The 12,777-nt window shown below is 49.4% G+C and overlaps 1 long non-coding RNA gene across 2 annotated transcripts in view; it reads left to right on the top strand.

The window, feature by feature from the left end:
- LOC307098765 overlaps positions 1–12,777 on the top strand; it is a 13,437-nt gene continuing 660 nt past the window's right edge. Inside the window, exons 1-4 of one of the 2 annotated variants that reach the window (XR_013813461.1) lie at positions 1–781; positions 2,354–2,637; positions 7,484–7,569; positions 10,129–10,258. This is a non-coding gene — a long non-coding RNA (uncharacterized lncRNA). Of the gene's footprint in view, positions 782–2,353; positions 2,638–7,483; positions 7,570–10,128; positions 10,402–12,777 lie in introns of those variants that run through there. The other variant, XR_013813462.1, reaches the window with a different exon arrangement.

Below are 12,777 nucleotides of genomic sequence, written 5' to 3'. Positions count from 1 at the left end.
ACCCCGGAGGGCAGCCCCGCGGGGAGACGTGCTCACTGCGGGGAGTCCGTCCGCTTCTGCAGCAAAGATGGGGAGTGGGGGCCCGGGCACGGGGCGCGGGCTGAGGACCGCCCCGCTCAGGCCCCGTCCTCCGGGGTGGGCCTCCCCGCTCTGCGTGGACCCGCCGCTGAGGGAGGCGCCTTCTGAGTCGGGTTTGTTTCTGAGGAAGACTCCTCCTCACGGGCCAGGCCGCCCTCCCCGCAGAGGGACATGGAGCCGGCGCTGCCTCTGCCCTGTGTGGCCCCGCTCAGGGCGCTGCTCCAGGGCTGCCCGGGCCCAAGTCCTCCTGTGACGGACCGGGACCCTCCTCAGCCAGAGGCTCTGGGCTCAGACGGAATGTCACCGAGTTTAGTGAAAGCCATCGGCCCTGGCCACCTGCTGCAGGTCCGGCGTCCACTGGACTGAGCACAGGAGGTCACGGGGCCACTTCCCACGCCAACCTGCTCTCCTGGCCTGAGGACACCAGGAAGGACTCGATGCGGGGCCTCATCCTGGTGCCTGGGCGCATGGCGGCCCCTGAAACCTGTGCAGAGCCATGAGCTCTCCGGGGGCGGCGGCCATTAAGCTCCAGTTCTGTGGTGACAGGAGCGTCCTCGTGGGACCCAGACTGTGTCACGAGCCCAGGGTCCGTCACTGAGCTGCTCTTGAGTCATTTATCAATCAAACATGAGGTCTCTGCAGAGTTGTGTGCAAGTGCCATCGGAACTCATGTACGTGATTAGCAACTTCAGCAACAGGAATGGTATTGCTCGTTTTAAATGCTCTCCTAAGTTATAGTCTATATTGAAGACATCAAATGCATTCAGAATTTCAGATATTTGATGTAGTTAAGTAATTTCAATCATGTGTTGAAAACGTTCAACCTGAGTATTTTATACATAAATTATTTTTATGTCTGCAGAATTCTAATTTTCCTTTTTAAAAATATCTTTCTATTGATTTCAGAGAAGAAGGGAGAGGGAGAGAGAGAAAACATCAATGATGATAGAGAATCTGATGGTCAGCCTCCTGCTGGCCTCACATTGGGGATTGAGCCTGCAACCTGGGCTTGTGCCCTGACCAGGCATCAAACCTCGAGTCCCTAGTTCATAGGTCGACTCTCAACCACTGAGTGATGCCGACTGGGCTAATTTCTCTTTTTTAAGATATATTTGAGCATAATGTTGTGGTCATAGTGTGCTCTTCAGGTTGATTTTCGTGAAGGGGCTCCAGTAGGGAGTTTACAGATTACATTATTATTTGTTACCCACAGAGAATCCCCCGTCTATGGGCGCTGGCCTCTGTGAGGTCACTCCCTCCTGCCCATCTGCGCCTTTCTCTGGAGTCTTCTAGCATTTAGTGTTTGCCCTTCAGCAATGTCACGTGTGTATCACACTCTCACCTGTCTGTCTGAGCTCACCTGCAGCCACAATTGAAGCAGCCCCCCTTAACCGGCTCTTCCCCTCCAGGTTTCCTCTTCCAGCTTCTGATCCTCGGAGTTTAACCTTTTACGTCTAGTGGCCGAGTGGCTGGTCACAGCTTCCAGTTCTGTCTCGGGGTCTTCCTTCCTAGGTCCCGCAGGTCCGCGTTTGTGCAGGTGTCACTTCCCAACTGGACCTTCGACACCGCTCCATGCCTCCTCCAGGCTCAGCGCGCCTTCAGAAGGAGTGCTGTTAGATGGGCAGCCTTGCAGACAGAGCTAGGCGGTGGTCTTTTTCCAGTGAGCCAGATGGCTGCTAGCTGAGGCAGTCCACCTTGACCTAGAAGACGAGTGGGTGTGCTTACAGGGGAGTCTCCAGTGCTCTGGCGGATTGTTCTGTGTTGCATCCAGCAGTCCGTGTGGCCATGTATCCATACTGTACACGCATACTGTTGGATGCAGCACAGAACAATCCGCCAGATTGTTTTAAAGTTGATGACCCTGCCCTAACGGGTTTGGCTCAGTGGATAGAGTGTCGGCCTGCAGACTCAAGGGTCCCAGGTTTGATTCTGATCAAGGGCATGTACGTTGGTTGCAGGCACATACCCAGTAGGGGGTGTGCAGGAGGCAGCTGGTCGATGTTTCTCTCTCATCGATGTTTCTAACTCTCTATCTCTCTCCCTTCCTCTCTGTAAAAAAATCAATAAAATATATTTTTGAAAAAGAGACTAAAAAAAAGTGGATGCCCTGTGGCATGTGTATCCTACCATGTGTATATGGATGCGTTGATTTTAAAAGTACTGACACTTTCAGCATAAACACTTCAGCTTGTTGAAAAGAAGGATCCCTGAGAGGAATTTGCTGTCACGATTGTCAGGTATTGGCGATGACGTTTGGTCTGTTTCATTCGTGCAGGCCAGAGCTCCCTTTCTGGAGACCGCAGTGAGAAAGTTTGATGACGTCTATAAAAAGGGAAGTGAGGGCAAAGAGGGTGGCAGCCTGTTCACCATCATTGCCCATTTGTATGACTTCCACGTGGTACAGTCTCTCCTCATATGCGACATTTTGGAAAAACTTACTGGGAATTGCACAAAGATATGGAACTGATCCTATTACTGCTGAGAAATGTCTTCAGAAGTGATCACAGAGACCCAGGCCAAAGCCAGCAGGGCAGGCAGCAAGTTCCAGGACAAGACCAGGTACCGTGGGTCACTCAACCTGCCTCCTAAGTGCCTCAATCCTCAGAAGCTGACCAGCACATAGAAATAAGTGGGGAAATGCTATGTTTCATTTCCTAGTAATCTGTTATCTTCTGCTTCTGTGATTTGATTTTTTTATCTTTCAAACTACAGGCCCTGTGCACAGATTCGGCTCTCCGACATCCCCAATGGGTGCCAGATTGCGAGAGGGCACAGGCCGGACCCAGGGACCCCAGTGATGCACCATCAGGGCCGGGAAGGGACCTTGGGAGGGCTCCAGGGCATGTCTGGCCCATCTGGCCCAGTCCCGGTCATCTGGAGCCCAGCAGCAAGCTAACCTACCAGTCAGAGCATTAGGTCTAACGGTTGGAGGGACAGTTAGCATATTAGGCTTTTATATAGAGAGACTAGAGGCCCGGTACACAGGATTCGTGTACTGGTGGGGTGGATGGCCTGCAGGGATCTGCCTGCTGTGGAAGCTCCATTCATCCTGATCAGCCTAGCAGTGCTAACACTGTGGGAGTGCACTGACAACCAGGGGACAGCTCCTACATTGAGCATCTGCCCCCTGGTGGTCAGTGAGCATCATAGCGACTGGTCATCATTCTGGTCATTCCACAGTTCAGTCGCTGGGCTTTTATTATATAGGATGTGAACAAGCCTTGTTTTAGTACTAAGAATAGGATATTTTGTGAGTTTAAGAATTGATTTCTTAAATGCTCATCTACTTAAAACATGTTTACTGAGGAAGGTCATGTGGTTCGGGGCTTAGGTATCAGCTCACCTGGATTTCTGGCTAAGCCACTGGACAGCAATGTGACCTGAGCCTTCCAAGCCTCAGTTTCCCCTTCTAGAAAGCAGGTCTGGGCACAGCTCTGACCTTGTTTCCTTTTCTGCAGATCAGAGATAGGGGAGGGTGGGGAAGCCCCTAGGGATGTGTGAGAACCAGGAAAAGGGTTCGTGTGGGGCCCACAGGGGAGCAGGGAGGAGGCCTTTGCAAGGACTTGGGCTTTTATCCTGGAGGCACCTGAAGGGTTCTGAGTGGGAAAATGGCCCAGGAAGTCTTTGTGCTAATGGTCCCAATGGCTACAACGTAGAAAACGGATGTGGTCAGGCAGGTGTACCCCCCTTCAGGGGTCGGAGATGGTGGTGGGAGGATTAGCTCAGTTGGAGTGGGTGTGGGTGTGGGTGTGAGGACTGACCAGGTAGGGCATGGATGGGAGGGAAGGCCCGAGTCAGCCCATGTTCTCAGCTTGGGCCTTCAGTTGACAGGAGCACATGCAGGAGACCTAGGCTCAAAAAGGAAGATGGGCTCTCTTCTGAAATCCCGTAATAGTCACTGGGAGGAGTTGTGGTCTGAGCCCTCCGAGGAGGTCCTGAGGCCCTGAGGTGGCCAGCCTCAGGGTTAGAATCACTGACATTCAGACATTTGAGAGGAAGAGCGGGAGGAAGGTCACCAGAGACAGGCCATAGTGTCACAGAGAAGAAGCTTCCCCTGTATTGAATGCCCAGAGATTAGCTTTACAACACAGAAGTCAGCCTGGCCGACGTGGCTCAGTGGTTGAGCATGGACCTATGAACCAGGAGGCCCTGGTTTGATTCCTGGTTGCAGACTCCATCTCCAGTGTTGGGTGTGCAGGAGGCAACTGATCAATGATTCTCTCTCATCATTGATTTTTCTCTTTCTCCTTCCTCTTTCCACCTTGAAATTATATATATATATATATATATAGTTTGTTTTGCGTTGTTTTAATCCTCACTCAAGTATATTTTTCCAATTACTTTTTAGAGAGAGTGGAAGAGAAAGGGAAGACTGAGAGAAATATCAATGTGAGAGACACATATCCATTGGTTGTCTCTTGCACATGCCCCAACCAGGGCCTGAGCCAGGGAGGAGCCTGCATCCTAAGTACGCCCTTGACTGGAATTGAACCCAAGATGCCCCATCCACAGGCTGACGCTCTATCCACTGAGCCAATCCCGGTGGGGATATATATATATATATAATTGGTTTCAGAGAGGAAAGGAGACGGGGGAGGGAGAGAGAAACATCAATAAGAGAATCATTGATTGGCTGCCTCCTGCTTACTCCACACTGGGGATTAAGCCCACAACTGGGGCATGTGCCCTGACCTGGAATTAAATCATGACCACCTGGCTCATAGGTCAACACTCAGCCACTAAGCCAGGCCAACTAGGTTCAGGTGCCAGTAAAAATACTTGTATAACTAAAAAAATTTGTATTGCCGGTTTAGTTCTCTTCAAGGTATTCTTTGAAACTATTGGGAAATTTGGTAAGAATTTAGAAGTTAAAATTTGACAATTACCTTCTAAGATGTAATGGAACCCATTCTTTCTTTAAATCCTATCCCAGGGATATGATTCCTGATTTGAAAGAGAGAGAGAGAATCGATGATGTTAGAGAAATGCATCAGTTGGTTGCCTCTCATATGCACCCCCACTGGGGACTGAACGCCCAACCTAGGTATGTGCCTTGACTGGGAATTGAACCCACAGTCTTCCATGTACAGAATGATGACCCACCCAACTGAGCCACCCCAGTCTGGTCATGGAACCAATATTTAGAAAAGAAAACCTTATATTCCTCCTAAGATTTCTGCATATTGAAAGTCCAAAGTACAGCTAAGTCAATGGGAATTGATGGAACATTATGATGACTTTGAGTGGGTTAAAGGAGATATGATGTATACAACATGCTCATCGCTGTGCCAGGCCGGAACTCACTCTTTTGTGGTTTCAGTCAACCTCATCCTGTTTTCTGTGTCATTGTTATGTATTTTCCCTAAAATAGCTCTAGGTTTATAAATTTTGCATCATTTCTCTGAAACATTGGCCCAAAAATTTGGGAGCAGAGAATTTAAAATTGTAGCATCCACTTAATATCTCACTGACGTAAGCTCATAAATCCGACCATTATTGCAATCTTGATTTGCATAATGATGATAAAGAAGTAATTGTCAATATATCAAGATTCTTTCTTTTTTTATCCTACTGGAGGATATTTTTCCATTAATTTTTAGAGAGAGGGAAAGACAGAGAGAAACATTGATATCAGAGAAACACATCGATTGGTTGCCTCTAGCAACCCTCCGGGCCTGGGAGGAGTCTGCAACCAAAGTACATGCCCTTGACTGGAACTGCACCAGGGACCCTTCATTCTGCTGGTGGACACTATCAACTGAGCCAAACCAGCTAGGAAAAGATTCTTTCAATGTATAAGTTATTTGCTGTGTTCTCAGTTCTGGTAACTACATCTGTAAATTTGTTTCCAATATTGTTTGACATCATTTTAAATCTCATTATGCTTCCCACAAATGAAGACTATTACATTTATGAGACAGGTTCTATAAGAGAACTTGATTGAGGTAGTTATGAAATAATAACACCTTTAGGTGGCATTCTTTTTATTTCTGTTCTTTTCTTAGGGGCAGGAATAGAATATTACAGACAAGCTATAAATATAAGAAATATTACTAGTAACCATGCTCTGTTAACCATGATTGTTCTCTTTTGATTAGAGAAAGCACGTTCTAATCTGTTTGAGAGTTGTACGCTCTGGGGCATGGGAGCTAACATGGGAATGCAGCTCCGGAGAATGGCCTAGATCAGTGATGGGCAACCTTTTGAGCTTGGTGTGTCAAACTTCGCCAAAAAACAGAGCATAACTCGGGTAGTGTATCACTTTGAGGAAAAAACATTATTTCGCAAATGTTTCATCCTCAGGAGCAGCAAATGTTTCATCCTCGGCATGCGGCCGCCTGAGCGGCCGCGTGTCATCAAAAATGGCTACGCGTGTCAGTGCTGACACGCGTGTCATAGGTTCACCATCACTGGCCTAGATTAACAACTTTTGTTGACTGTATTCTGGTCCCTGCGCCCCCCCCCCCCCCGGCCCTCTACCAACTCCAGCCCGCATTACAAGTAACTTGTAACCACTGTACCTTGCCTACTTTCCCATGCGTGTAATTTCTACTTTCCCATGGAATCTGTGTCATTCTACCCAACATCAGCAGCTGGCTTATGGGAGAGTAGAGCAGATGTTTGTGGATGACCTGCTGCTCTCCCATTGTGCCCACATGAATGGAATAAACGCCATATAGGAGCCAACCCAGTGTCTGCCACATTCGATCAAGTAGTAACCAGCAGCCTGGACCCATTGGTTGTCCAGTGTCACTTTAAGTAATTTCATAACAGTTATTGGAACTGGATTAATTAATAAAAATGCCAATCAGTACTATTTTTCCCTCTAACATAAGTCCAAATATCTCATTTACTTAAAATTTAAAAAATTTTTTTAAATGAAGACTGAGTTTTTTAATTAACCCAAGTAATACCATTACTAGTTTAGAAATAATTAAAACACTTTTAGTGCATTGGTTGACAGCCTAAATGTTTCAATTCTGTTCTGAGGATACCTGCATATTTGTTCTCTAAATGACTTTCTTGCATGTGCTAATTTAATACTCCTTGCACAGAGAGCTATGTACAATATCTTTTTGATAAAATATTTTCCAGTCCGGCCAGTGTGGTTCAGTGATTGAGCATCAAACTATGAACCAGGAAATCAAGGTTGATACCTGGTCAGGGCACATTCCTGGGTTGGGGGCTCGATCCCCTTTATGGGGCGTGCAGGAGGCAGCCGATCAATGATTCTTTCTCAGCATTGATGTTTCTATCTCTCCCTCCTCCTTCTTTCCCCTCTGAACTAATAAATATATATTTTTAAAAGTAAGTAAATAAAGTATTTTCCAAATATACAGCTTTACTTTGCTCATTTTTCTTTTAAACTACACATTAATGAATGGTCTGTCAAATTGTTTTTTAGGCAGTTGACTGGTGGAGTTCAGGTTTTCTAATGTATGAACTATTCACAGTTGATGATGAGAAGAATTTCGGAGCTGAGCTCTCTAGGTAAGACTCCACAAAATAAAAGAAATATGTTGTTATCTAAAAGCAATGGATCAAATTTCTGTAATTTGGCTGATGGAAAGCAATAATTTTTAGAAATGTGGATAGACAAAATTAAAATGAAGTGGTTAATGTTTATTTTTATTGATGTAGGATATATATATTTATAACCTTTATGTTTCTTTATATTTTCTATGCCCAGATAGATGTTAAGTTTCATAGGGAGAGGGTCCTAATTTTTGTGTATTCCAAAGCAGTTAACATGGGGCGTGAGCCACTGGCAGAGCCGTTTAGAATGCAGGGCATAGGGCCGTTTGGAATGGGGGGTATGGCAACAGCGGAATGTGTGGTGCTGAGTCGGTGGGCGTGGAGTCGGTTGGGCGTGGAGTGGTGGAGTCGTGGAGTTGGTGGGTGCGAAGTCTGTGGGTGCGGATTCGGTGTGTGAAGAGTCGGTGTGTGAAGAGTCGGTGGACGTAGAGTCAGTGAACGTAGAGTCAAGTGAACTTAGAGTCGGTGAGCGCGGAGTTGGTGAGTGCAGAGCCTCTTCATATGTAAGAAGGGACTGTCCCTGCCTCCCCCTCGGGGCTGCTGTGAAGAGTGAATGTGCAAGGACAGAGGGCACCCAGTGCAGGGCTGGGGATGGGCAGAGAGACGGTGCCCAGGTGAATCCAGGGTGTGTGGGCCAGCCCTTCCTGCTGCCAGGCCTTGATCAGAACTATGTCCACTGATGGGAGGTCCACGGCTTCCCTTCTGCCAAGAATCTTGGGTTCTGGCCCCTGCAGGGAAAATGAACACGAGGTGGAAAAGCAGCAGCTACTGCCCACTCCCCGTCACTAGAACCCATGAGTGGGGCCAGCCTTGGAAAACTGCCCACTGAGAGCAACGGTCACATCCCATGTATGCGTGTTCCCAAACTGTGAAGGCATTCAGGGGAGACTCAGCCCCCTAAGACACCGAGTGGTTCTGGGAGGGCTCCTGGGGCGGGAGCAGAAATGAGGGGAAAGAGCTGAATGGCTCCCCCATGTGTGCTGGGCACTGGGACAGGAGTAAGTCCAGCAGACTCCTCCCGTGAGGGGGCCTGTGAGGGACCCAGCATATGTCCCACACCCAGCATGTGTCTGACACCCAGAGGCCCATAGTATTGTTAGTTGTGTCTTAGCCCTCATGTCCAGGAAACTGCTGAGAGCTGCCAAGAGCTGTTGGCTTTCCAAGAGGACGTGTGTGAACTGTTGAGATACAAACTGTGTGTTGAACAAAAGCTCACCCGAATAGCCATTTATTTCCAGCACCCAGATCAGTGGAGTGACTATGGAATCGAGAGGCCTAGACTCAGCCCTGAAACGCGGGATACACCCTTAGCCCAATCCCTTCCTTGTAAAGGAAACGGCTCAGCAAAGTCCCATGCCTGGTGCACTTGTCCAATAGACAAGGCTGTACATGTCAGACACTCTCTCGCCACCTGTACAAGGGATTGGGGCACTTTTAGGGTTATGTTGTGCCCTTTTCTGACTTTCTCTTAGTGGGTTGGGATTGCTGTCCACGCAGTGACCTGCTGATGCTGAAGAGTTGCTTGCTTAGCTCAGCAGCTTGAGTGGGCAACACATAAGGTCCTCAAAACAGACAGGGCCTTCCTGGCGGGGGCCAGTGCCCCAATTGCAGGCTCCATGCCCAGGGGTGGCCAGTGGGAGGCAGCTGATCAATGATTCTCTCATCATTGCTGTTTCTATCTCTCCCTCTTCCTTCCTCTCTGAGATAAATCTATATATATATAAAAACCAAGGTGACCAGACGACTGGTCATTAGCTATGACACACACTGACGCCCAGAGGGCAGATGCTCAACACAGGAGCTGCCGAGCTGCTGTCACTTAGTAGTGGGGTTCTCGGGTGATGCATTCGGAACCATAGAGGAGGGAGACCAGTTCTGGGGTGTGTCACCCGAGAACCACCCTCTCCCAATCTGGGACCCCCTAGGGAGATGTCTGAGAGCCAGTTTCAGCCCGATCCCGCAGGCCCGGCCAACGGACCCCAATGGTGCACAAATTCATGCACTGGGCCTCTAGTATGTATATGTATACTTAAACAAACAAACAAACAAAACAACAGATAGGGCCTGACTGCTGTGTTGCTTTTCTGTAACAACGGGTGTCTGTGAGTGACTATTGCAAAAAGGGTCTCTACTGGTGTATAGGATGTTGTTTAAGCTGTGCTTTAGGAGTCTCTACAGCCTATGCAAGATATGTTAAACCTGCTGAGGGGCTGCAGAGCTGCCATTCATCATATTACTTGCTTGAAAGCCCTGTGCTGTACGCCACTTTGTTCAAACACCACTCAGAGACTTTGGGCGTCTTCATCACCTAGGTCACTGGGTCAGCGTGTGTTTAGAGCCTGTAGGTCTCCCAGCTGGGCCCTGTGTTGGAGTCACTTCTGTGCAGCTATGTTTTTGGAAGTGAGCAGGTGCATAGAGGCCCTTCATCCTGGGGAATGAGGGTGGGTGCATGGGGGAGGGCCTGTTCAGAGGATGGCATGGAGGCATCCTCACCTGTCCCTCTTTGTGCACTAGGATCGTGGACACATCCCCCAGCAGTTCCTTGAGGAGCTGCTGGGGGACAGCATGGCCCTCGAGGCTGAACACATCCCCAGGATGAACCAACCCGCCCACCTGAGCTGGGAGATGGAGCAGCTGTCAGAAGGTGGGTAGCAGCCCCTGCTGCCTGGGAGCCAGGCAGGTTGCACGTTCTCCCTCATCCAGGGAGCTGAGCCCTTGGCTCTGAATCTCATGTGTGAGCCCATCCTCACCCCAAGTGAATAGGGTTTTATTCAAGGGCCATTTGGAACTGTTTCATTGCAATTCTACCAAGGGGAACATGGAGGGTCTGGCAGCCTTGAAGTCAGGACAAGAACTACAAAGTAAGTTGCCAGATTTCTCAGCTCCCATGCCAACAGTCCCAGGAGCTTCCAGATGACAGCACGCTGACACCCAGGGGATGTCTTTGGTCTGTCATGGGGGTTTGAACACTCTGCATGGCAGGAGCCTTCCCCAGAGGAAACAAACCTCCAGTATCACTAACCCTGGGCATGATTTCCTCCGTTCATCCCATAATCGGGCAGATGGGTGCAGTCTGTTCTCTGTCTCCCTGGGCAGGGGCTGCTAAGTGTCTCCTTCTCAGCGGAGCCAGGCCTCTTCCCCTCCCTGTTGTGCGTGCCCCCTCACAGCCCCCAGAGGAGGTGTGGGGTTGGCCAGGGGAAGATGGGTGGCGAGGCAGGCAGTGCACCGGCAAACAAGTAGCCAGTTCCTGTGCTCAGCAACATCACATGTGCACCTGAGTGCAGGAGGGCCTTGGGCTGGTTTTGTGGGTGGGGGAGATGCTGCTTTTCCAATTCTGATCCACATTCCTAAGCATCATGGGGAGGCTGTTGAAAGCAGCTGGGTATTCCTTCTCTTCAAGGGTTGCCATCGGTTCCAAACCTAAAATCAGTTCATTGAACTCTGAATCTGTGTGAGAAGTCAGTTCTTTCTGTGGTTTGGTGTCTCAGCACTCCTGGGACCAAGGGTGGGCAAATCAGAGATCCCTGCTCTGGGAGTTCAGGTTCATAGGGAGGACACTGCCGCCTGGTGGAAGGCAGGAGTGGTGCCGGCTGGCAGGGACCTCTCAGACCTAATGTTTCTGTGAGAGACCAGGGAGGCTGGGGGGTTGGCCAGCCTCCCTGACTCAGGCACTCTGTGTAGTTTGTGAGCTCTTTCAGGTGGCTTCTTGAGTCAGAAAGGCCTGGCCTTAAGTCCTGGCCCCTCCACCTGTTAGCCAGGTGACCTCTTTTAAACCTCAGGTTTCTTATCTGCGAAATGGGAGTAGTGAAGCTGCCTCACAGGATTCCTATGCGTATCTCATGAGAGGAGACAGTGAAGCGTTATGTTGTGCCTGGCCCCTGGGGCACCAACAAAGGATGGCTGTCCTCATCGTCCTTGTTGAATTAAAAGGTTCCCATTGCTCCGGTTGTTCGGGTGTTCGTAGCACAACACCCAGTAGACAACCATCGGTTGTTTTCCCAGTATACTGTTGTGTCACCTCAAGAGCCTGGGAGGCGCTGGCCTTAGGGAAGAGGAAATGAGGCTGGTCATGAGCTCCACTGCTGCACTTGGAGGTCCCTCATGATCATTTCCCAGGAGCACAGAGCCGAGGTGTGAGGCACTGAGTGAGTCAGGAGGTGGGCGGGGTGAGTTGCAGGACAGTGGGGACGCATCTAATGCCACAGAATCATCGGTGAAAAATAGCCAAAACGGTAAAACTCGTGTTGTATATATTTCACCCCAATCTTCTTACATATGTATTTTTTAATTGATTTCAGAAAGGGAGAGGGAGGGAGAGAGAGAGAGAAACATCAAATATGAATGAGAGTCGTTGATCGGCTGCCTCCTGCATGCCCCATACTAGGCATGGAGCCCTTAACCCGGGCATATGCCCTGACCTTAAATTGAACCATGACCTCCTGGTTCATAGGTTGGCACTCTACCACTGAGCCACGCTGACTGGGCTCACCCCAGTTTAAAAACTGTTATTTTTAAAACGAATGCTGCAAAGGTGCCACCTGAATGAGCACAGGGTGTGACTTAGTGGCATTTTCGGCTTTAAGTGTCATTGGTCACCTTGTCAGGATGAGGCCCTTGGCGTGTTTCCATGTGTTGACAGCAGGCGTGTTGGTCTGTGGTGTGTGCAGAGCTAGAGTTGGGCCACGGAGGTTCATGTGCTCCACCGCTGAGCTGCCTGCTTCTTGGTGTCTTCAGTCTGTCCTGGCTTCTTGGGTCTGTGCTGCTCTCCTTGGTGGGTGATGGGAACATCCTCTTCAGGTGTTGCGGTGACAGCCAGCGTCCCCGCTAGGTCCTTCCAGCCCCTCGGGGTTGAACAGGAAGCAGGTGGGGTGCAGCCCTAGGAGCAGTGCAGTGGGATAAGGCTCCCAGGGCTGAGGATGTGGGCCTGGAGGGACAGGTGAGGGAGCATCCTGACCCCTCATCCATTTATTTACCTACAGTCACGCCCCTGCTTGTGTCAGGAAGGGGCCAAGATCTCCCATTCTTTTCTGGTCTCTGCTTCTTTTCTGTTCTGTGTTCAAGCTGTTTAAAAGCAAAGGAGGAAATCTGCCTTCCTCTGTCTTTAGCTTATGTTGATCTCGCTTAGACTTTTACAAGCAATTTAGATATACTGCCTCATTCTTT

This window comes from Cnephaeus nilssonii (genome assembly GCF_951640355.1).
Source record: "Cnephaeus nilssonii genome assembly, chromosome: 4".
NCBI classification, from domain to species: domain Eukaryota; kingdom Metazoa; phylum Chordata; class Mammalia; order Chiroptera; family Vespertilionidae; genus Cnephaeus; species Cnephaeus nilssonii.
This window is presented reverse-complemented; position numbering and strand designations above follow the sequence as displayed.